This window comes from Larus michahellis, chromosome 1, assembly GCF_964199755.1.
Source record: "Larus michahellis chromosome 1, bLarMic1.1, whole genome shotgun sequence".
NCBI lineage: Eukaryota > Metazoa > Chordata > Aves > Charadriiformes > Laridae > Larus > Larus michahellis.
The window spans coordinates 161,961,696-161,984,833 of NC_133896.1; the positions used below are offsets into that span (position 1 = coordinate 161,961,696).

The 23,138-nt window shown below is 38.6% G+C and overlaps 1 long non-coding RNA gene across 1 annotated transcript; it reads right to left on the minus strand.

The window, feature by feature from the left end:
• Positions 1-572: 572 nt before the first annotated feature.
• On the minus strand, positions 573-22,856 carry LOC141732588 (uncharacterized). The gene is made up of 4 exons (XR_012584140.1): positions 22,559-22,856; positions 13,496-13,670; positions 11,391-11,708; positions 573-2,191 (listed from the first exon to the last, which is right to left on the minus strand). It is a non-coding gene; the product is annotated as an uncharacterized LOC141732588 (long non-coding RNA).
• Positions 22,857-23,138: the final 282 nt, after the last annotated feature.

A 23,138-nucleotide genomic window follows, 5' to 3' on the forward strand; every position in this document is an offset into this window, starting at 1 on the left:
GTTTCTATTTCTGTCTCTCATGGTGATGCCTTGGCAAATGCTTTTGTGTAAAGTTCTTAATTACAATAAGCCTTAAGTTAATTTAACTAACTCCCCTGTTTTTAAATAACCTATTCCGTTTTGAGCAAGATGTGCATGGGATTTTTAAAGGTAGGTTTTCCATTATTTTTCTATAGTGTTGCAAACTGTTATGAGATTTAGTTAATATTATATCAGAATTATGAAGTGTAATTACAGAAACTATTTGATCCCATCATTCCATAGGTATATCAAAGGCTGACAGCTCAAGCTGAAAAATATACTGATTTCTGGTAATTATTATTTCAGTCAAAAGTTAAAACATAAATATTCCTCATGCTTTTTCATTATTTCTGTCATAGTTTAATGTCTAAAGAAAACAGAACTATAAATAGTAAGTAAGAATGTCTTTGTAAGAGTTTTTCCCTTAAAAAATCATATTGATTTCTTACTGTTTTCATCTGTGAAGACGTGGAATAGAAATCCCGAACTCTGTTATATGGTGCAAGTCCAGAGTAATTTTGATAAAGGAACTTGCTTGAAGTAATTCTGGTTTGACACTAATATAATCAAGACCATCACACCTGGATTGTTAATGAAATCAGAAGAATTAAGAACTGATACAAAAAGCAGAGCACAGCACTCTGTTTCTGTAGACAAACACGCATTTACACAAGCACTTGCATCCTTGTCTTTAACCTTTTTATCTTCTTTAAAAATTCTAGGTATAAAAATCCACTACACAAGTGCATCAAGGAGAGTACAAAGTTGACATTGACTTCTTAGTCAGGAAAATGTCTGAGTGAAAAAAAGAGAAGTGTCTCTGTAAAGAAGAAAAAGGACTCCGCAAACCACAAAAATGAGCTCTTATTCCTCAGATCAGAAAAGAAGTTAACAGACCCATGGAAGAAAAGAAGAAAAACACTTTAGTTTATGTCAGACAGAGGGAAACTCCTTAGCAGTGAAAGGCAGAGTACACAGTAGGGCCAGAGTCCCATTTGGAAGTGTTGATCCTCCCTGATTTTATCCAAGGACTATGGATGCTGATCAGCTCGGAGAGTCTCGCACTCATTCACAGCTAAAAAACTGTTTATTTTCCCCTCCATATCAAAGTAAACTGCTGCAAACCTTTTAGCACACTGTAAACCAAGAAGCACCTGAACTGTTTCTTCTAGGCGTCACTGAGTTAAAAACAGAGAAAGCCTGCTGGCAGCTTGCTGCATGTACATATTGTGACAGAATAAAATACATACAAAAATGTATTTTTTTATAAAGATGGCTAGTCATTTCTAAACAAGTTCAAATTAGGTTTTTTATATCTGTTTTAGTGACATGTTATTGTCTTTTTTTACTAGCACAGTACTGAGTCCTGATTTCAAACCATGAAAGTGTGCCATTGGCTTCTGTCACAACCAGGTGACTCCAGTGTACTACAGAGATACCAAACCAGGTCAATAAAACAGCTATTATTTAAAAAAAAAAAAAAAAAAAAAGATAATAATAAAAGTAATTCAACTCTAATGTATCTGATAACTTGTATTATTATTATAGGGATTCTTTTAAAGCAACCAATTACATTTAACAATCCTTTACAATAAAGTGTGAATACATTCATGAAAATTAAAAGCTTTTCAGTAACTTTTACAATAATTCTGTTCTAACCACGAATTACTACACCAGTATCAAACTTCTGTCATTTCAAGGCTTTTTTCTTAGAAACACTTCAGCATACAAGTAGCTTTTTATGTATACCTTCCCAGGATAATATGTACAGCATCATGTTTCATTTTTATAGAACCCTGCAGTTTAGCTTTTCTTAAATTCTACAGGGTCTTTCCATTCAGGGAAGAAAAATAGCAGCTTTTGAGATTTCCAGTCCATTAGCAGACCACTTAAGACCATCCAAGGTCAGTCCTGACCCCCTAAGCTTCTAGATCAGGGAATTTGGTGGAGCCCATCAGGGTGTCCTCTGTGCGGGGAAATCTGGGCTTTCTCCAGCTGGCAGACCTGGCACAGGCAGTGTAGCAGGAGAGGGTAAGTACCCAGATGGGATGAGTCTCACAGTTTGGACAGTCCACAACACGCTTCACTCCATCGTGAGGCAACTGCAGTGCAGGTGAGGGGAAGGCCATGGCCATGCTGTCTTCTCCATAGCACGTGCAGAGCCGCTTACCTGGAATAGCAAGGACAAGCCCGCAAACTGAAGAAAGCAGAGATACGGCAGTTAGAGTTACCTTCAGTCATGGCTCACAAAGGCAATCCGATGCTTTTTGGACTCTCCCACGTTTGAAAAGCCATGGAAACAATAAATATATTCCGACTCAAGATCTCTCTTAATGTGCCTTCCCTAGAAAAGTGTAGGTAGAATTTCATCCATTTTCTAAAACTTGCTTGAAATAAAGAGCTTCTTGCTACCCAACAGCCTGTAAGGACCCATCCAGGGATAAGGAAAGACACAGCAATTATATTCACATGTGAAAAGCTTCCTGAATGATCAGCAAAAGCACAAAATGAGGCCATGCTCAAAAAGAGAGGGACATAATCTGCCAGAAAACCTGGATAGACTTCCCTGGGTTTACCCAGTCATGTGAGCTACCCTGCAGAGCATTTATTGACTTGTTCCAGGACACCCATGGGCATCCCTTCTTCCCTACATGAGCCTCTGAAGGAATCTCGTCTCTGCTCCCCTGCTCTCTTTCTGTCTCTCTGCTTAATCAAGGATTGTGTCTTTCCCCTTATTTCTAGGGAAAGAAGCTCACCTTCCTGCTCCGAACATGAGTCACTCTTTTCCCTACTGCTGTTTCATAAACATTGCCACTCGCACAGTGGCAAAGCCGCCAGGAGGAAGCCATGCCCTATTTAGTAAACCCGGGATCTGACCTTTTAAGAAACACCGCAACCATTTTGCATCTCTCTCACAAACTTAAACCTCTGAACTATGCCATCGGATTTCATTACCGAAAATACTAAAATATACTCTGTGAGCTAAATGACTTTCCAGTTTGCACAGACCACACAAGGATTATGCTTTTCAAACTGCTTTTAGAAATAAATAAATATAAAAATGATAAAATAAATAAAATGTCAAACAACGCAACAGATTCAGAAGCAGCCAAGACCAGACGCGGACCATCGCGGCATTGATAATGAGCACACCCGCCCGACCAACAGGTCTGCCTTGCAGGTGGTGTGTACCTTTTCTGACAGTGTTGACACACATTATCTCAAAACTGACATGAAATCATAACGCAGTCGAGCTCTAAAATAAATGGGGAGAAAAATCTGTAATAACGATATTTTGCTTTTATTGCCTAGCAGCTAAAACAACCACCTTCTCTGTTTGGTACCCCGCTACCAACAGAGCAGTAAAGCTTCAGTGTAACTGCACGCTGTAAAATCTAATTGACTGTTGTCCAAACACTGGATGTAAAGTGACGTGCCACAAACTTGTCTCTTGTCCATTTACTGCAGTGGGAAGTAAATCACTGCTGTAGCGATTTACTGAACAAGGTGCTCTGCTTATTGTCTATGATTTACTCTGCAGCCATGCAGAAAATGGCAGGACTGACAGATTTCAAGAAAAGTCTGTCAGCCATTACCCCCATGGGTTAGTCAGCAAAATCTTCCGGTTGGTGATAAGCAATTCTCAGCGGAACACTATTTTGTTTTTATTCTGGATTTTATTGTCTTATCCCCCAGTGCTTCTAAAAATGCTCTTTTTAAGGTTTTGAATGAAATCTTTATTGGCTCGCATAGTGTGTAATTCACATTCTCCATAAAAGTGTTGAATGCTAACCAGAAGTATTAGATAAGAATTTTAAAAAGCTATATTTAAAATAACCTACCAAGGCATTCAGGAACACAGCATAAGAATAAATATTGAGAAAAGTAAAAAAAGGACAGCAGATATATAGTGTGCTATAAAGTGTCAGCTTTTAGTGGAGCTGCTCAAAGACTTGATTGCCATTTGCATAGAATTACAGAATTAGCTACTACAGGAGAACGAAGTAAAATATTATTATTTGGATTTGAGCTAAGCTGCTTTCTCAGATGGGGGCAAGACTGGTATGACATTACTTTATCAATCAGGTGCAAGGATTAACCGGGGTCTTTACATGAGCTTTTCTGGAGACTGCAGCCAGTAGCACCCACTTCAGCAAAGGGCTGAGAAGAGCATTTAAAGGTTGCCAATGCTTCAAGCTCAGTGGCCTAAAGGACCAAAATACCATGTTAGATCCAGGGTCTGTCTACAGAGCAGTATCATGAACCAGCCAAGGAGATGCACATGGTAGGGCAATATATGGTCATTACCCCCATACAAACTTCCAGCTTCTTGAAAGCAATATTTATGAAGACAGCATTGCCCAGGATTCTCACAGACTTGCATCTACTGCTTTTCCATAAGAAACAGACTCTTGAAGCCCCAGACTGGTCCTTTGTTAGTAATAGTAATAGCAATTTGCCTTTCGAAAGTTCACAGACATGCCAAACACCTTGGGCTATACACTGCCCAGGAGATACAACCATTGCCCAGAAGAGGCTCCAACCTCTGCAGGAAGGTCAGACCCATATGGAAGAACACAACCTACTTGCGGCACTCTCCGAAAGGCATGCAGATACCACAATTTTTAAAAAAATCTTGTTAAGTAGATATTAGAATATTCAGCTTTATCCTATCTTGATTTTGACTTTCTGTGTTACATTAAATGTGTCCCAGGACAAATTAAAAAAGTTAATATAAGCCTGGAAAAAAGGCATTAGGGAAAACCCTTCATAAGGAAAGAAAGGAAAGGCACAGAAGCTAAAGCTTGAGCAAAGCTGCACAAAGACACCTAAGAACACAATAAACTGTGTTAGGGTGATGGAAACAAAAAAAAAAAAGTTTTGAAAATATAATATGATGCTAGTGGTAGTGTCACTGGACTTGTGATGGTCCAAGAGAAACGGCTTAGGCTAACTAAAAATATATTTGGAAGAAAGGAACAAGCTTTCAAGTCACACATGCCCCTGCTCAGTGTCAAACAATGCCTGAGACAGGAGCCTCTTCAGCTGCCAGCCAAAGCCTTTCCCCAGGGCAGTTTTTACTTGGGATTCTTCTCCTGCCCAAGCCTACAAGAGGGCGGGCTTACTAGGATTCCACAGATGTTCCGCATGGTGTAGCTGTAACCTTCTGGAAACATTGGCTTCACTGAACAGTACATGCACAGGAGGTCCAAGACTTCCCAGAAACACCAAACATTTTGTATATGAGTGTCAGAGTTCAGCTGACACATCTAAGATTTCCAGATAACCAGCAGCTTAGTCAGAGCAGAGGCAGCTGGATTTCCAGGTGTGAGGTGCTCAGAAAAATTACTTCATCCTCAAATTCCCAACTTCCAATAAACTTCCAAGCAGAGATGATTTTAATGTCTGGGGAAATCCAGATGTAAATTTAGGAGAACAGATTGCAGAAAAGCCTCTCACTCATTTAGGGGTTCCTGCTCAGACATCATTCTCATTATGAAGTATTAGAAGCCCATGAAGTCTTAAATCTAAAAATGATCTTAAATAAGAATAATTTCAAATGCATTTCAACAGTTCACAAAATGTTAGCTTAGGGTAATATATCCAGGGAGAGAAGAAGAGCTGGAGTGCTTCTTGGATTTATTAGAAACCAATATAGCTGTGGAAATTTGAAATACAAATCCTCAGGGATATTAACAGTAGAACTGAGGCAGAGGTAATGCTGAAAGAGGCCCACCAGCACTAGATGACAAGAAAAGAGAAATGAGTCAGCTCTGTGATACAGCCAGCAGCAAATCTATGGAGAACGTTAAGATATTCTGCTGGCTTTAGGTTAATTGTTAATAACCTTGTTTCTCTGCCTTTCTTTGTGCTGTTTATGAAGAAATAATGAATTCAGGTCACATCTAGGGCTGAGGGATGTGGCGACTGAAGAGCTCTGCAACTCTTTGCCTTGTGTGGCCATTCAGAAATAAAGGAAGCAATCCACACAAGTGGAGCATGACAGCTAGTGGAAGGGAAAGATATATCCCTCAACTGTGAATTTCTAACAATGAACCTCTCCCAAATGTGCATCAAAGGCATCATGCAACCAAAACTTCATTATGAGATAAAAAGAGATGAAACAAGAAAGTAAGGAAGAAGGGAAAGGGGATGAATCTCACCTAATCTTAGTCACATAAAGGCTAAGGTCCCTCAACAATGAGAGGGAAGTTTATTCAGGAATGAGCGGCTGAAGTAGGTGGAATAATTTAAAGTCAATAAGAAAAATCTCACATAAGCTGACAATATTCTGGAGGAGGGAAAGTTTGGGCAAGACACAAACACTTTAATCCTTTTTTTTAAATAGGTTTATTCCTAATTGTTTCATGAAAAGGACAGAAAAATAATTACTTAAAAATTATCTGAGCAAAAGATTTCAAGACTATATTTCAAGATCTTCTAATAAGAAATAATAGTGGAAATAATTCTATGAGGGTGGTGTTTTCACGGAAAAGAAAAAAGGAAAAAAAAACAACTGCAGGAACAATTTTGATGAAAACTAAAGTACAAGTGAATCCAAGTATGAAAAGTTTAAGTTAATCAGGAATTATTTTAATTTCTACTCACTCTGTTTCTAGAATTCCTTTCCAGAAATAATGACTTTTTGAAGGACTGAAGGCAAAGGAAGCCAAAAAGACCACATCCTTTACTGGAATGATTTCTTTAGAAATTTTTAAGTCATGTTTACAGAAGAAACATAAAAGAGGACTGAATTGGAAAAGCAGGAAAAATACTAATTTTTAAATGTGAGAATAGCAACAATGGAACAAGGAATGTTGGAGTTATTTGGAGTATTTTTGGCCGAACTGAACTCATCAGGTGAAAAGAGATGCATTTGCAAGTGCCTGACACTGATAAACAGAAGCTGAACAAACCATACAAGAAATATAATAAAGATGATTTAAAAAAAAAAAAAAAAAAAAAAAAACAGCTTTCTTTTATTAAGCAACAAAATAAATTGAGGAAACACCAAACTATCTCAGACAAAATATCCAAGAATAAAAAAGTAAAAAGGGCTGTAGTTTATCAAATAAATCATCTGTTTAAGGCTACTCTCTCAACTGAAGTTGTAGATGACTTGCAGCTAGCTCAGACTGCAGCTGCTGCCACCTTACTTGTCTCATTGGTAGCTACTACAGCCGAAAAAAAGCCCACCTCAACATGTTAAGTGTCTGTTAAAATTAGGTCATGACCGCTCATATCACATTATGTGATAACTAAGGAGGAACAGAGTGGATTCCCAGTTCCCGCAAGTTCAGATTCCTCTAGACCTTCCTCCTCTCCACATTTTACTACTTCTTACTAATGGGTCAGGTTTTTTAAACTGTTTTCTCTGTATATACCTCACAGCGCTTTTATCCCAGGTGAGCACACCTCATTACCCTTTATTGTGCCATTTAAGGATCACTTTTTAACTTTTTCCTTCTCACGCTGTTTATAGGTATAGGTACTCATCAACAGAAGGTAATAGTCACCAAATGATCAGAGACTCATGAATACAATGTGGTTCATAAATAACTTCTGGAAAGTCAAGAAACAACTTATAAAAATATCTGGCTCCAGCAACTAGAAATCATGTGACAGGGAACCTGGAATTTTACTTTCAAAACTTCCTACCCATAATGTATCTGCTATACCCATTTATGAATCCTACGTGTGCAAAATCTTCCCATGCATGAGGAAAGTAAGTCAGCAGTCACCCAAAGAGCAAATTTGAGTGTGTATCTTGTCTGTGCAGATGTGTGGAGAGGAAACGAAGGACTGGAGGAACCATTAACTTTCTGGGCCAGCCCCACTGTTGTGCAACAAGGTCCCTGGCCTGTACCAAACTACATATATATTTCTATTTATAGTAATTAAATAAAAGAGGAAATTTGAAAATGCATGGCCAGGAAAATCCACCTCTACATATTTTGATTCCTAGATTTAATGTTAACATTTTATTTTATTTTGCTTAAATTATATTAAATTAAACTCACACAGCCAAAGTGTCTTCAGACAATTCAGTTCAATTATGTTTTCATTTCTGTGGTTTTGTATGAAAATGATTCCCTACTTGGTCTAAAATGTCCTTTTAAAAAGAAGTCCTGTAATTCAGAAGCAGAACAAGAGCTAGATTCACAGGTTCTTGAAGTCAATGCAAAATATCCTGTTAACTTTGCAGGAGGCGGGACTTTCGGAAAAAATGTGTAACAGAAGGACTAATTTTTGATCTCTCTGCTTGCAGTTTCAACTATTTTGCAGCATGGTATCAATCAGACTTGACACTGTCCCACACGACATCCTGGTCTCTAAATTGGAAAAGCATGGATTTAGTGGATGGACCACTTAGTGGAACTGGCTAGATGGACACACTGAAAGGGTTGCAGTCAATGGCTCAGTGTCCACATGGAAACCGGTGACGAGTGCTGCTCCTCAGGGGTCAGTACTGGCACCAGTGCTGTTTAACATCTTTGTCAGTGACATGGACAGTGGGATTGAATGCACCCTCAGCAAGTTTGCCGACGACACCAAGCTGTGTGGCACGGTTGACACGCTGGAGGGAAGGGATATGCCATCCAGAGGGACTTGGACAGACTTGAGAGGTAGGCCTGTGCAAACCTCATGAAGTTCAACATGGCCAAGTTCAAGGTCCTGCACCTGGGTCATGGCAATCCCAGGCACAAATACAGGTTGGGGGGAGAATGGCTTGAGAGCAACTCTGAGGAGATGGAGTGGGTGGTGGTGGACAAGAAGCTCAACGTGAGCAGGGAATGCGCACTTGCAGCCCAGAAAGCCAACAGCATCCTGGGCTGCAAGAAAAGAAGTATGGCCAGCAGGTCGAGGGGGGTGATTCTGCCCCACTACTCTGCTCTGTCGAGATCCCACTTGGAGTACTGCATCCAGCTCTGGAGTCCTCACCACAAGAAGGACGTGGACCTGTTGGAACGGGTCCAGTGGAGGGCCACGAAGGTGATCAGAGGGCTGGAGCACCTCTTCTATGAAGACAGGCTGAGAGAGTTGAGATTGTTCAGCCTCAAGAAGAGAAGGCTCTGGGGAGAATTTATAGCAGCCTTCCAGTACCTGAAGGGGGCCTACAGGAAGGATGGGGAGGGACTATCTATCAGGTGTAGTGATAGGACATGGGGTAACGGTTTCAAACTGAAAGAGGGTAGATTTAGATTGGATATTAGGAAGAAATTCTTTACTGTGAGGGTGTTGAGGCACTGGAACACGTTACCCAGGGAAGCTGTCAATGCCCCGTCCCTGGAAGTGTTCAAGCCCAGGCTTGATGGGGCTTTGAGCAGCCTGGTCTAGTGGGAGGTGTCCCTGCCCAGTGCAGGGGGGTTGGAACTAGGTGAGCTTTAAGGTCCCTTCCAAACCAAACCATTCTGTGATTCTATGATTCTGAGTGTCACTGTGTTTGCTGGAGCTTGTCCCTGTTCCTGCGGTTCTCCGTATTGGAAGAGTATGCTACCACCCCTCCTCAGTCCACATGCATGAGTGCCACAGGCGATGGAGGACAGAAAACTACATGTTCATAGGTAAATTGTGCCTTAGAATAGCACTGAGGTGTTGCCAGGATGGTCACCAGGACATTTGCCTAAGAAGTTCTCCAGGACTTGTCAATGTATGCATGTCCTCTAAGACTATTTTTGGTAAAACATTAGTCTGTATGAGGAAGGGCATCTGACCTGACAGGACACTGACGTTGCCCGAATTTATGCCTACCTACTGTATTTTATTAATGAAGGCCAGGGGGGCATTTTTTTCAGTGCTTCTTTACCTCCTATTTGAAAAAGCCTTTTTCAGAGAATCAATCAAAAGGGGCTGAAGAAGGACACGGACCTCCAACAAATCAATTATATCTTAAATGAAAGTTCTTTTGTAGTCTTTCTTTTTTTTAAAAAAGTAAGTAAAATACAGTTTACCTTTAATAAAACTACCACAAAGTAATTGTATTGTATAACAAAGGATATATCAATGTCCATAGTTATAGATTTTCTATAATAGCTAAAGTCACAATGATCCATGCGCTTTCACCCAGGTTAGTTATTTCCTATTTTAGAAGAATAAAAAGAATAATTTAAATTTAATTATCCTTTTAAACTGTCATAAAATAGGGATTTAGCCTTCCAAGAAATTACGTTCTTTAAACTCACCTCTGAACAGGGTGACAATGCTAGTACAAGATGGTACCTATTATGGGTTAGTGTGTTTGGTAATCAGCCCATCAACATGTAAAGGTTTTGGAGTTTGACCCATTCGAGGGACATATGTCTGTGTATTAAATCCTGACCGCCAGTACCGCCCCTGCCATAGCTGCTGGTTCACTCTATGTCTAGTTCCAGAATTTCAATTCCCAGACTCTAATTACTGAACAACCCTCAGGATGACCCACTAACAACTAGTGTGAATAAGCAAGTTAAAATAAAATAAGACCCACTAAGAGTATTTGCTACAAATCCAAACTAAACTTATACTACATCCCTAAGGCTCAAAGCCTTTTGCTAACTTTGCTTTGAATTATTTTGGTATGTTTCAGCTCTTCTAGCTCTGGAGATGAAAGTGTCAAAATATCACAAGTCAGCTTCCTTATATGAGATTTTCCATGAAATTTTGCAGACACAAGAGGTTCAGAAAGTTTAGGAAATTTCCAATTAAGAGTCCGTAGCTTGTCTGTGCTCTCTCTACAGCACTTGTGTGCGCGCATGCACACACATACACACACTTCTTAGGTATTTAGTGACATCAAAAATGTTCCTTGTCTCAGCTCAATGTTTTTTAAATTTCTTTAAGCTCCAGTTTGAGAATGAAAACTGACTTTGTACTAAAGATTTTGTCTAATCAGAATGAAAGTACAACATAGTACGAATTTCAAGAAGCTTTTTCTAAGGCAAAGCACACACAAAATATGCAGAATGGTTGCCCAAATTATAAGACAAAGAAACAATTGAATAAGCAATAAATACCTCAACAGAGTCCCACTGAAAGTAACTTACATTGCAATACCTTTTATAATGGCCAAGAGTTCACCTGGCCAAGAGTTCACTTGACCAAGAGTTCACTTGGAAGCAATGAATAATAACTTGGCTTTAGCACAGTCAGTGACAAAATCCATACCTATTTCAGTAGGGCCAGAATTTAAATTTATATACAGTAAATATAATTAGGGCTTGCCTTGCCTACCTCAAAATTGGCTTATTCATTTGTAGTTCATTAGTACCCTGCTGAATTGTCCCCTTCAATTGTCCCCTCCTCAAAGCAAAAACAAGTTCTTGGTTTTTAACCCAACTGGTCCATACAAGACCAGCACTATTATGAAAGGGATGATATGAAGTGCCTACCTGAAATACAGGAGGGCTGCATTTGATGACCAGAGAACTCCCTATGAATTCCTAGTAGTCAATGAAACAGGGATTGATCATCCAATGACAACAAAAGGCACATTTTCTAGATTTCTGTACTTTTCCATGTCTCCAGCAAAACAAGTAAATAAGACTGCTGAAATTATTTATTTCCCATGCTTCCAAACAGGATATTCAAGCTTTCAGATTATGTCTGTGCATACAGACACATTTGTGTCGATGGGCATAATTTCTGGTTTGCTGTGCAGTTTAGTCACAGCCTTTCTGTATGAATGTCCTTGTACCTTGGTTCTCCACCTGCAAAACAGAAATAACATTTCCTTACTTAATAAAGCTACTGCAAATATAAATTAGTGTGTCTGAGATGCATGATGCTATGGTGATTACAATTTTATAGGAAAGTAGAGAGGAAATGGTTTTATAGTTCTTTGCATGTGAATTGCGGGCAAAAAGACTAATGGAGAACAAAGACACTAAAGTTTAGAACTAAGTCCTCTGCTCTGCTTATTGCCTTTGGCTATGATCTTAGGGTCCATGAATGTAGGGAGTAAAGCAGGAGATACCTATATCTTGCAAGATAAGCCCTCCTGACTATCACTCAGAGCAGTTCTCATGTCTGAAGTGCTGTCTTCAGTGTCAATACAGGAAAAGATTTGTGGGATTATGTATTTCTTTTCAGAGGTATTTCTTGCTCTGAAACTGACTTCTAAAACTCCAAGTGTCATGCAAGAGAATTTTCTCCACATTAGCTTGCTAATACACTCCTAAGTACTTTACAGTCTTGAGAGACTAAGCAAGAGAAAAAGAGCAAAACAGGATTTAAGATGAGATCTAGTTGAGGGCTTTTGCTCAGATATTGCAAATCTTTTTATAACCTGAGATTCTTGACCTACTTGATACTGAAGCATGGAGCTTTTTTGCAGACTTTTTTGGTTCTTCTGAGCATAAAGTGTGCCTTCCCCATAAGGATGCCTTAGAATGGTTATAGCAAATTAAAAAAAATTGTTTTAGGGCTTCTGCCACTGAAATTGGCCACAAAGCATTCATAAATGCATAATTTGAAAAAAAATGAATTTGCTTTTAAAATAAACTAAAAGCAACAGCTAAAAGAAAACCACATTATGGAATATTTTCACACAATTCCCCCCAACAAGTGTTTACAGAACTGAGTTATGCATCTGTATGTTCTGGCAAAATTAAATGGACTGCAGATATGAGTACTTTCATTTCCAGTTACCTAATTGAGAAATACAATCTGATACTCATATCTACTTTCAGGGGAAATACATTTTATATACAATACTATTACATATCTAAGTGGAAGTAATAGTGGATTAGTCACCCCAAAAATCCACTGTCACTCCAGAGAACTTTTGTGGCATCATGTCTGGTCTCAGTCAAAAGCTAGCAATAAACTGTATACAGTTAAGACTGTTAGCTTTTCATGTATGTTTTTAATGTAAAAGTTGATAATAGAGTAAGATCTAAGAACGATACATTCCTTTTTGAAGAGTTAGAAATAGTCACCAAAAGGAAGGAGATATTTGTGCACCTCATTGAAGCAAATTGCTGTTTATTAATCAGTTAAGAGCAGAGGATGAGTCCCAGCAGACAAAAAGACGTTTACGTAACTATGGAAAGGAAATAATCTCTCTTATCTTTTTTTTCCCCCCTTAAATTTGGTGGGAAGCCAGACTGTCTCTCCTCGAAGGATAAAACAGAAGTCATTGCAGAGGGAAAAAATGCATGGTATGGACTCCTGGTTGAAGAAGCTGAATAATAAAGCTAGAATACTCCAGCACAGGAGAGAGGTGGCAAGCATAAAGCCTGAAACTCAAATATGATCTTGACAGAAGAAGAAACAATCCCATTTAGAGAAGTAAAAGGAGACCTTTCTGGTCTAATCCTAGTGAAGTAAACCAAATGTAGCTTTTCTTTTATTTCTTCACTTATTTATTCTATGAACATCTGTGACTCTGCTGTCTGTTTCTGATAAGTAAATGATTGCCTATTTGCTTAACCTGTTTTGAATTAAGGATGATTTTTTAAAAAGAAAACCTGAATAAAAACAATGCACTTCTCACCTTAACAAGTTTCACAGGCCCGTAGCAAATTTTATCCAAATGGTAACAAAGTAGGTTCCCATTTGAGCTTCAAAAGCAGAGTAGAAAGCAGGCGACAGAGGTGTCAGGAGGCTCCGAGCTGTCTTCAGGCGATGGCTGGTGGGACACTGAAGGCTGTCTGGCGACCAGTAAGATACTGAGATGCGTGATTGAATGTTAAAGCTCAAAGGGAAAAAGTGACAAAACATCAGTCCTAAGTGCCCTAACATCAAGACAACTGAGCTTTTAGATGCACAGTGGGCAATAGACACTAGGCAATGTCTAATGGAGAGGCAGAAATAAAGACAAATACATTTTTCAAGCATATAGTGGCACAGGCAATATGTTGTACTTTTTTGCTTGTGTTATTTGCAGACTTCAATTAGTTTCTAGCAAAAGAAGACACTGATTTTTCCATTGTAACACATGGGTCTTAAACTGCAGACTTTTAAGATCAGAAAAAAAAAAAAAGAAAAAGAAATTGTAACCAGGAGATTTCAGGGAGAAAGATTTCATGGAGAAACTACAGTTGCGGCTCTTCTACTACATGTTTCTTAGCTCACTCTTGTTCCCTTCAGATGATTAAGAACTGCAGGAAACCCTACCCTTTTTTACAGTACTGACAACTCCAAAGATTCAAGAATCATAAATTAAGCACAGAAATTATGAGATTGACTTTAAAACCCTGAGATTTTTAAAAACATTTGGGTATTTTTATTTACCTTTTCAGTATGAAGGCATTAGGCTTCACTTGGGCCATACAAAGTCTTCAGCATGACCAGAAGGCTAAAAATGTTGCTCTGTGAGGTGAAATCTGAGCATTTCAAATAAACATAGGAGCTGGCTCAACACAGAATCCACCAAGCATCACAAGACACATCATAAAAATTACAGGCATCGGCAAATGCGATTTTTAAAGCAGACTTTTATTCATGGAGACTCCAAGCAACGATGAATTCTCTCCTTCCCTTGATAGTCTGTTCCAGTGGCTAATTACTCTTTTAAAAGTTGTGTTTTCTTTTCACTTTTCATCTTGATTCTTTTCCTAACTTAGCTGCCAGCCAAGGAGGGTTTTGTTATGGTTTTGTCACATTAAGTCCCTAAAATATTGAGATCCACTTCTATTTTGAAGGAAAAAAACCCCAGACTTTACAAATATCCTTTGTGGTTTTATGAGATTTTCATCTGTGTTTGCCAGACTAGCTGTTTCTTATAATGGACTGGGAGATGGGAGGTGCTGTGTGCAGACCCTGAGGCAGCCTTGCCAGTTCCTTTCTCCTGGTGAATCACACAGGTGCAGGGCACAAACCTGACCACAGAGCTCCCAGGTTGTCAAACTGAGTCGCCCACATGCATAAGCAACATCTGCACCTCTGAACCGCGAGCGCTCTGAGCAGTGAATACCGAAGGTTGTTATTCAGTATGATTTGCAATATATTCCAAATATTTAATCCTCTCTGCTTTTTCTTCCATGGATCACAACCCTGTATAATAAAAGCAGCTGCAATATGTTCATTTTCATATAAGTGAGTATTTACCCTAACCCTTCCAGAAAGCAAGCCACACACGCCTTAGAAAAGCAAAATATTACTGTCCCAGTTTACATGGCATTCAGATATTACCATAAAAGATAACTTAATCAACTATAGAACAGGTCACTATCATGCAAATTTGACTTTTTGAAATAACTTATTAGTAAAATCTCTTCCATATGTACAGAGGGTATGGAAGAAGACAGTGGGAAGAGAACAACCAAAAAATCCTCGATGACTCACCCAAATGATTGTATAAAATAGTTATTCACATCTTTCACTCTGTTCCAACACATAGAAACAGGTTCAAAGGACTGTTTTGCCTGAAAGCATTTGGGAAGGAGAGGTGTGTTATTGTTATTATTAGGCCAGACATCTGATTAAGGATTTAGAAGATATCATGGTTCATTTTATGTTCAGCTTTTTTTCTATGGTTATTCCTTTATCAGGACTTCAAATATGTCAATGAAAGAAAAAGTTACTTGTCAAGAAGACTAAAGGAAGAGCATGAAATGGAACTTACTAACATTCTTACTAACACCTTTTGTTTCATCCATGAATAAAGTCTGAACACCAAATATTCCAGCTTGCTTATTGGAAGGATAACAGTTTTGCAGCTATGGATCCTCCAAAGGCACATGCAGTTCCTAAAATGTTCGCAGCATACAAAGTAAGAAGATTGATTAATGGAGAGGGTAGTGTTTATCCGAGTTTTAGTTTTGTTTTTTGAGGGTTTTTTTGGGGTTTTTTTTGCTAATGAGTTCTTCATATAATGAGATCTTAAAAGTTCAAAGAACTCGTGATGCTTACATGTCAGGAATATAATGTGTGACCTACAACAGAAAAAAAAATATCTTTCTGTGCTTATGATACCTTTTAGGGCAAAGGGAAAGCCATGCATCTGAGAAAATGTGTTTACCTTGTGTTTGCCTTTGCGTTTCAGAGGGACAAATATGATGTAGAAGTGAAGCAAACATCTTCCAGGGGTTTAAACAGTAACTAGTAAAAAAGCAAGCCAATCATACTAAAATAATATGAAGAATCCTGAAAATATATTTCAGCAAATAATTCAGCTAAGTAGAAGTATTTTCGAGGATACATAAATGTAACTATTGCTTTGGTCTCTTTCATCTGGCACATTTTTTATTTGGAACATTGAGATTAAAGGACAAAATTTCTAATCCAATTTGTAGAGAATAAGTTCATTCCTTCTGGTTCTATTTTAATTAGGTGATAGATGTTTAGAGGTTATGACCATGATACATTTTTCCTGAAAGCCACAAAAACCAAAGCCAAAAAAGTAAGAGAGTTGAATCTTTTGATCCATTAAAATCTATCACATTGACATTTTTCATCTTGTATAGTTATGTACAAGTGCTTATGTCTTATGAAACCGGCTAATTTTTATCTCAGCTACTATATCCAGATTTGTCAGTCTATTAATGTGTCTGCTTCAGAGATATCTAATATGGAGGTTCAGCTCCTGAGCAGGAGTTATGTGCTCATCAATGGGCCTCAACGGCACCAGGCGTAAAGTACAGCTAAACGAAAAAATCATCAAGTAGGAGATAAAGAGAAAAGAAAGAAAAGAAAAATCTGACTAGTAACATTGCCATTAAGTATAGATGGATCATTCAGTGTCGCCAGTTTCAGCTTTCTTTCCACAGGCCACCTCACATTCCTCTGTAATTATGAAGCATTATTATGGCAGGTTTAAATTCCGTATGATTTGGCAGTGATGCTGTGTATTTACTACTCTGGCAGTTCATAACACTGTCATTACATGTACAAACAGTTGACAATATGAGAAGGAATTCCAAAATTTGTTTTCCTTCAATGCAGTGACCCATTCAATCCTTTCAAAAAGTTAATGTTGACTGCATTCTTTGGGAAAATGTACAATAATTACTTCATAGATAGAAAATACACTATTATTTTCTTCCTTCAACTGTTATTTCGGCAGTTACCTCTCCTCCAAATACTCTTTTTTGAAAAAGGCATATATTAGAAATTAAATTCAGAAGAAAACTTACCATGTTTAAATTTTAAAGGAGGAAAGCACATGTTTATAATTCCTGGAGATTGTTATACATTTTAACTCAAAAATGTTTAAGAATCAAATTTTGTGAAATTATTATGCAACATTCTTGCCTCAGAAAATGTAAGAGCTGAAAAAACAGAGGATATTCCATAACATGGTATGTACAGCTATCTGTCTTTTTTTCCCTGTATCTTCTCAAGATTGTGATCAAACAGCCTATTAGACTTGCACTTCTGGGGTTTATATTAGCTTCTTGCAATCTTAACAGCTGTCAGGAATTTGTGCACTGTTGAGCTGTGTTATTATTACTAGCATCCTGTAGATTTTTGGTAGCTCAGATAGATAATGTAATTTTGAAGGGGTTTTTTCTCCTAATATTATAGATATCTAAGAGAGACACATTGTCCGTGCAGCATTTATGGTTTCAAAAGACCCTTTTAGTATAATTCTGCATTGAAAGGCTATGTATGTCTTGATATGGATAACCTGATTGGCATAGAGCAAAAAGTGGAAAGACATGTTCATATTTAATCCTACAGGAGCACTGAAAACTGTGTTTAATTGGGGCATATGATCAGTATCCCTGTCCCTATGTTTAAGCTTACTTCGGACCAGGGGCACAATCATGTAGGCACTTGGTTGTATTTCTGCCTATATAAACAGTCAGAATGGCTGCAGGCACAGACAGGGGAGATAATTCTGTGTTATGCAGTGCAGCATTTTGTGGAGCTACCCAAACCAGCTTTGAAAATGCTGGCATGTCTACACAAGACTGGCTTACTGCGAATTCTTCTCTGACAGCTAAAGGCATGGACCAGTTCAAGGACAAGCCAGAAGAGGTTGTATTGCAACGTAAGAGAGGTTTGTGTGAGACCACGACACAACCACCATAAATATTCTTCTTCACCCGTTCCGTAATGTAGTATCATTCAGAGATGCCACTTTGTGTCCCAGAGGCAAGATAGCTATGACAGCAACGTTCTTGGAAATTAGTCTTGCTTTTCTAAAGCATCTTAATTGCATTATAATCAGATTGCTTAATGTTGAGGCCTTTTTACAATGTCTTTTTTAGATAGGCTTACACATGGCTGCCTAATAGCAGTTCTGCAGCTTCCTGAATTACAGGCATGGTGTCTGACTTACAGCAGCCCTTTCACTCAGACCAACTCCAAACAAACTCAAAGTTAGGTCAGGGACTTATTCCAAAAAGAAGCCATATAGCTATCTATGACTGCAGCCATGTTTACACCCTTTCAGAACAAGATACCATTTATTAATTGGAATATAACACATGAGAATCTTTAATTTAGAATGAGAAAGCAAACTTCAAGGTAGAGTTGATAGTTGCAAAACAAATTCTCCTGTGATTTTTCAAAAAATCATTCTTTCTTTCTCTTTCTTTCATTATGTGACTAGTCAGTTTAAACACAGCAAGGAAATAGTACAGATTGGATGATCTCTATCACAATAAAGAACGATTGGCAAGGCTATGCAATATGTACTGTCGCCTCTCTCCCACAGAGATTAGTCCAAAGTTTGTACAAGAGCGCAACCTTTTACCTTGCAAAATTAAATTCTAAAATTTTCTGAGTTTTCCTTCCTTTATGGAACAGAAATGACCATTAAGAAAATTTATTGGACATTTTGTTCTTGTCCAGGACATCTGAAGTCATGTTTTGTCATGCATCATGGACCATTGTGGCAATCACCCAATGGTTTATTGGTGACAGACTTCAGATGCTTTTCCATAAGAGCAAGATTTTAAGAAATTGTCCCACCTTTCAGTTGCCCACCTGCCCCTGGGAACATGCAAAATGCTCCATCTATCTGACATAGTATATGGAAGTTTGATTTGTCACCCTTGGGTGATTGAAGATCCCATCTCAAGCTTGTTGCCTGATTTTCTTACATGTTGAGATGAGCTACTACCTTCAGTTTACATAAAACAATCAACATTTCCATCAGCCGGAGTTTCAGAAAGAGGTTATTCAGTTTCAGTGCTGAGCCCCTGACAAGAACTGGATAATGACAGATGCCCAGCCGTGCGGGATTCCTCCTGGGCTCTTTTGCCAGGAGCCTGCTGATTCTCAGCTGCCACCAGTTACAAAAAAACATTACTTACTGCTCTCGTCTCTAACGGCCATGAGCTACTCTGCCTCTTTTCAAGAACTCTTCCTCTGGTACATTGATCAATTTCTTTCTGTTTTGTATTTGGGGTGTCAATGTCTCTGATGACATCTAATACACAAAAAAGTTTTATGTCTTCAGTATTCAGTATGGTCAGTACTGGCTCTGCCTAACTGTAAATGCTCCTGTTCGGTACAGGCAGCAGCATGCTGTTTGTAGTGAAGAACCATCTAGAATTCAAGCAGGAAAAGAAAACACAGTGTATTTTTTGTAGACAGGTCACTTTTCTTTTTCTGGCCACTGCAATATTGATCACAATAAGGTACCTAGAAAGCCCCATACATCGCTCAATCAAACTTTTTTAGTTCAGTAGCCACTCTGGTTTCTTGAGCCTGAAATTTGCCTGGAAGTTAAGGTCTGTAATAAATCTCACCATTCATGCCCTCCCTTCACTAATCGTGATTTAGGACTGACCTGAGGCAAAGGCAAAGCTGGCAATCACCCTGGGCAGTGGAGCGAGTCAGCAAAATCATGGTACCTTGGGGGGGATGCGGGGGGATGGGTAGGCTCCCACCCTTTGGCAGTGGGGTCTGTGCCCTTCTGTTGGTTAATGGGACCCAGCTGGGCCCCATGGCCCCAACCTCAGCACTCCAACAGCACACAGTCCCTGGGGAGAGCCAGACGAAACCCACTGCCCAGAGCCTCCACCCCTGAGTGGGCAATCGTACAGAGGAGGCAGGACCCAAGAGTTGGTCCTGGAGAAGGAGGTCTTCCCCGACTCTATGGCTGATTGTGGTATCAGAGACTGGCACAGGAAGCCTCAGATTGGAGTGAGGTACGGGAACAGGGCAATAAATATTCCCTACCAGGGCTGAAGCGCTCATTTAATACTTGCACATGGAGTGACTTAAAGAGAATAGTCTGTTGTCCCACTGGGCAACCACAGGCTGGACACAGAGCCAGCTGAGAAAGACAGATCTCTGCCATAAACGTGAATGCTATTTAACAATCCCCAAAGACAGTATTATTTTACCTCATCCTAAGAGCAAGAAAATTGAATGTCATTATACTCCTGGGACATTTTAGGCTGATCGTGGCTGGTCCCAGATGGATTAACTGATCACAACCAGATTTATCCCACTTAACTTCAAGCACTTCACTGTGGCATATAATTTGAGGGTAGCCTGACCCCACTGTATTTCCTCTGTAATCAATGGAAAGAGAAAAATGGGCTAAAATTGACTTCTGGAAGTAATGCTATCTCTGTTGACTGCAAAGTGAGTTTAACCCCAAATTAGGTACCTTTATTATGTGTCTGAAGCTGAGGGGGAATGAATCACTCCTATGCAACTTCAGAGATCAGGTTTGATCAAGAATATAGTCTTAGAGTCTTAACATTCATCCAAACTAATTGCTCTGCCAGTGCTGTGTTGAACAAAGTCTAGGTTTTACTGCATGGGTTGATCTGCTGCTGCAAACTAGGAGAGTTTCATAAAGGCCATGTAATTAATTCCCTGAACCACAGGCAGATTCACAGAGTGGGGTTTAATTCATGTGTGGTTCCATCTTCTGAGTGCCTGCCATCAAACCCACTTTTAGAAACTCACAGTAATTCTGAAGGAAAAGTACTTCCTGAAAACGTGTTTCTGCCCTTCACTTCCCATAGCTCTACTCCCTGAGGAATTTTCCCTTTTGATATTTTATACTGTATTTGTATTCAGAGCTTTTGCTGCACACCCAGCAGAATGAATATATTCACAATTCCTTTTTGCATCAGTGGCAGCCTGAGCAGAAAGTGCTTTTCAGGCTGGTTAGGAAAATCATCATTTTTGTTTGCTATACTGCTTTACTGTAGGACATATAACTCCTCTTTATCCAAGAGTGGTAATACCCAGAATAAACAGATGATAAAGAAAAATCATTGGGATGGAGTAAAACACCAGACAGAACAAATTACACTAACTGGTTTGAATCCAAGGATTGATTTTATGTATTAGTGTTATTCTATTAATGTGTTAAAACTGCAGTGCGAAGGAACTTGGTTATCCACAAAGTAGTATTAGATAAACCTTAATTTTTTCATTCCCTCCCAGTCCCCCGCTTCCCCAACATGGGTACTAGTGGCTTGCAATGAAAGGGTCACAATTCTTAAAGACAAAATCAAATAACATATTTTAAATATTTGTTCTAATGTGTGCATCTTTCCGAGGAAAGTAAAATATTACCTAAAAAATATTTTATAATTATATTAATTCAGGATAACAAAGTTTTACCTTTACCTTTACTGGTTTGTTCAATCACTGATAACAATTTTTTTTTTTATTTTATTTATTTTTTTTTTAGGAATAGATTGCTCAAAAGATACAAAGAATGTGTTTGAAAGCATGCTGTCAATCTTGGGTAGACACAACACATGCCTTAGGCAGAATTTGACTAAAATGTGAGGCAGAAAGGTAACGAGCCTATCTTCAGTTTCGTTGCCACATACAGAGGACTGTTTCAAAAAGGCTTGCTTTATCCTAAGCTAAAGAAATTGCTAGTTTAATGCAGAAAGTGAATGAAGTTCTGAATAATCCGGAAGGCCAGGCTAGCTGATAAGAATGGTTCTTCATTGATCTTTTCAAATAGATTATCAGTTTAGTGATTACCGGTGATCAAATCTAGTTTTGTTCTTTATCTTAGAGACAAATTTGCAACAACACAGTGCTGATTTCAGCTAAAAGCTTAAGGTATCACTACAAGGAAAAGCAACTTCTCTGAATTAACTCTTTGATATATTTCCATTTTCTCTGAAGCATCCAATCCAAGTATCACCTTCTTCAGTTAATGTAGAATTTCCAGATCTTTTCCAGTAGTGGATGCCTCTTCTAATAATGCTAACTATAGGGGAAAAAACATCAATTTTTCTCTAAAGCAGATAAATCACCCAGATATTGCAGTTAGAAAATGAAATGTACAAAGTATCAATTTCCATGTTACACAAAAAAAGGACATGATGCTTGTTTAATTTGCAGAGAACCAATAAATATATTCTCTCCATCTGTAGCCCAGACACAAAATTTAGGAAAATGAAATTCTGTGGCAAGAAGAAATGATTTCTGAAAATGCCGTGGTTAGATACCAGAAGTAGTATGCAGCTTAAAGGTATATGATTGAAATAGGAAGCAAGTTTGTATGCATCATTACTGTCCCATAATTTAAAATTCCTGTGATAGCATGGCAGTGAGAGTTGCAGTATATTGGAACGAGAAATTTAACAATTTCAGTTATTGAACATTGGAGTCTAAGAGACTGCTTGCTATCTGAAGAACCATGAAAGCAATAAGACCAGTCATGCTATCTTACCTCAAGATGCAGTCAAAGGGACTCTTGTCAGACTTCGACTGAAAAGCGAATAACAATGGCAGGCACTTTCTTCTTCAGTGTTTTTCACAACACATCTATATCCGGAAATAGATGGATGATGTTTCTTCTGGAGCTATTCAGAGTAATCTGCCAAATTCACACCGGCATAATCCCAGACACCATATTTAAATTTTGTCACAGATAAATTTTGTCTAATAGGAAGCATAATATTTTTAGTGATGACAGCTTGAAGCAACAGTAGTACCAGTACTTATCATATCTATCTAAATGTGTCTGTTCAGAAAAATCTAGTTTGCTAAAAAGGAAAATCACATTAAACATAAGCTTCACCTCCCACAGTCTCAGTTCAATGCCACTCAGAAGTCACACATTAAAAACTTCCCTATTAGCATTGTAAGACTTGAGAAAAAAAGACTCTGCAGTGAGATGTAACTATGCGTGTACTAGAAATTGGCACTAGAGGAGGAGGAAGGCAGGCACATGACACTAAAACTCAGTGTTTTGTTACAACTTGTCAAATATGGGCAATTTTAATATTTTTCTTTCAAACACGCTAATC